The sequence below is a fragment of the Austrofundulus limnaeus genome, unplaced genomic scaffold (assembly GCF_001266775.1).
Source record: "Austrofundulus limnaeus strain Quisiro unplaced genomic scaffold, Austrofundulus_limnaeus-1.0 Scaffold163, whole genome shotgun sequence".
Classification (NCBI taxonomy): Eukaryota; Metazoa; Chordata; class Actinopteri; order Cyprinodontiformes; family Rivulidae; genus Austrofundulus; species Austrofundulus limnaeus.
Window position 1 is genome coordinate 137,065 of NW_013952565.1, and position 2,718 is coordinate 139,782.

Sequence of the window (2,718 nt, forward strand, 5' to 3'; positions counted from 1 at the left end):
CTTCACTGTTGGTATGGTGTTTTGGGCTGATGTGCAGTGCCATTTGACCTCCAAACATGATGTTTATTCTGGAATCCAAACTGTTCAGTTTTGGTCTCATCTAACCAGACTATATTCTCCCAGTATTACACAGGCTTGTTTAAATGTTGTGCAGCAAACTTTAAAGGAGCTTCAACATGCTGTTTCTTCAGCAGTGGAGTCTTGTGTGGTGACATCTGGTGAAAATTTCATGTCATTAGCACCTCTARTAATATATTTACTGAGAAAAATGCTGACGTGTTCAATACTTATTTTACCCGCTGTAAGTTTAAAAACACAAACTGGTGGAAAAAAGAATAAACTTACAAAAACAATCAAACATGTTGTCTGGATTTCTTTTATGGATCAGCTCTTGGGGAAATTTGTGATTTTAAACAAATTTTTGACATTTTTAAAACAAACGGTTTCAAGAGAACAGGTGCTAAAATATTGGGTTTATGTGTGTTTGTCAAATGTTTACATAGATAGGGAGTAAGTTTACATTGATAAACCCACATCTCCAATTACTGCAGAAGTTGCAACTTTTCTAAAAGATTACATTAAATTTAGAAATTAGGTTGCATTTTATTAAAGGAAATAAGTATTTGATCAACTAAAACCAGCCAGAACTCTTAATCCTATATAATTAACTAATTCTAACCTATCTACCACGAAGGTAAGACATCAGATTTTGTAGAAAAATCACAACAAGCTGCACTGTGCAAAAGTAACAAGCCATTCTTCATTTCTTAATTTTTACTTCCAACTCCAATAAAGCAAACTCTTGTTCTCTTTTAAACTAAAACAGCTCTTCGGGCTTTCTGAAGGTCTTTGAAAGTTTTGCCTTGGACTTTGATTTCTCTACGTTTTTCAGTTAAAGTTCTTAACAGTTTTCAGAGGACTTTAAAATAATCAATTTATACAGACGTTTGAGTCATTCAGTCAGAAAATGCAGAGTTGTAAATTAACTAAGTACAAATAATTTGTTACTGTACTTACCGGTAAGTAGAATTTTTGGGTATCTGTACTTGAGTAATTGTTTTTCAGCCTACTTTTTACTTCTACTTGTTACATTTTCACACAATTGTACTTTCTACTCCTTACATTTTTTAAAAAAGCAAAAAGTATAAAGTCGTTACTTTTATTTAATTTTGCTTGTTTTTATTCCAGCTTGTTATTGTAAAAACAAATAAATACTAACCATATAAATTGTGCGTAGAGTGAATTTAACTGTGGTTGAATGAAAAGTATAAATAAAAAAATTCTGATACCGTATTAGTTTGTACACAAATTAATTATTTTAATAAGACATAGATTTTCTGTAATAACATTTATTAGGAGGTGACCACACCCCCAAAAAATGCATAAATGACTAATTGCTCAATTTAAATAAATACTTTTAATACTTAAGTACAAAAAATATCAGATGCTTTAATACTTTTACTTAAGTAAAATTCCTAAAGGAGACTTTAACTTTTACCAAAGTAATTCTTTGGTAAGATACTTGTACTTTTACTCAAGTATCACTTTGTGGTACTTTATACAACACTGAAAAAATGACTCATAAACTAATCATTTTATGTTAATACAAAAATACAAGTTTGAACCAGTTTTGAATGGGATCTTTACTCACAAAGACACATCTTTCAACTTGAAGGATTTATGAGAATACTAAAAGCAATTTGAAAAAAAACTTTTAGATAAAAGTTTGACACATTTACATGATTAAATGAGGGAGGATGCATCTCAAGTGTTTCCTTCAAATATTTACATTTGTTTTCCTTTTTTGTTTTTTTAACAACACAATTTTCCGATGCTGTTCAATTTATTTATTTTTTTTAAGGCCATGTCTTCCATTGTCACCAGCTTTCCTAACATAATTTCCAATTTGCAATCATGGTCCAATGCTGGACATAAAATGATAATAATAAGAAAAAAAAAGAAGACCTTCAAAGCCTCAAGGACAGTTTATTTGATTGATTTTACTATTAGTGTTTGGTTTTCACAAAGCTTTATTTATTTTATTTTATTTTTACCTGTTTTTATTCATTTTTGTTTTAGCATTTGGAGTTGAAATAGAGTGAAGCGGTGTTGGAACAGAGAAACATGCAGGATCACTTCAGAGACACCAGGGGGAAGACCTGCCACATTTATCCACATTTTCTGTTTTAGTTTTTATTGTTTGTTTTGTCAGCTCAAAATGTCATACATGCAAACATGCCAACCCCTTTGGGCGTTTACCTGATCATGACTCAAATATTTGTAATATTTAAAACACATGGGTTGGGGATTAGAGTGCCTGCAGCCCAGAGGAGCAGCCAAAGGAGAACAAATAGGGAATTTATTTCTAGTGCAAGGGGTGGACAGCACTAGGAATTTTGGTATCGATCTGATACAAAGTAAATACTGGGCTTGTATTGATACTTGTAATTTTCATTGAATAATTGATTTTGCTGTCAGTTAGTCAAATATGATAAAATACAGGATAGAGATTTTAGGGAAATAAAATATTTAACTACAACAATATAAACAATGTAATAATAATAGTTGGGAGATGGTTTAATCTTATTTATTGTGGGTTTTGTTTTATGTACTACAGGCTCTGAGGTGTAAAATAAATACAGCGGGTAAAATAAGTATTGAACACGTCACCATTTTTCTCAGTAAATATATTACTAGAGGTGCTAATGACATGAAATT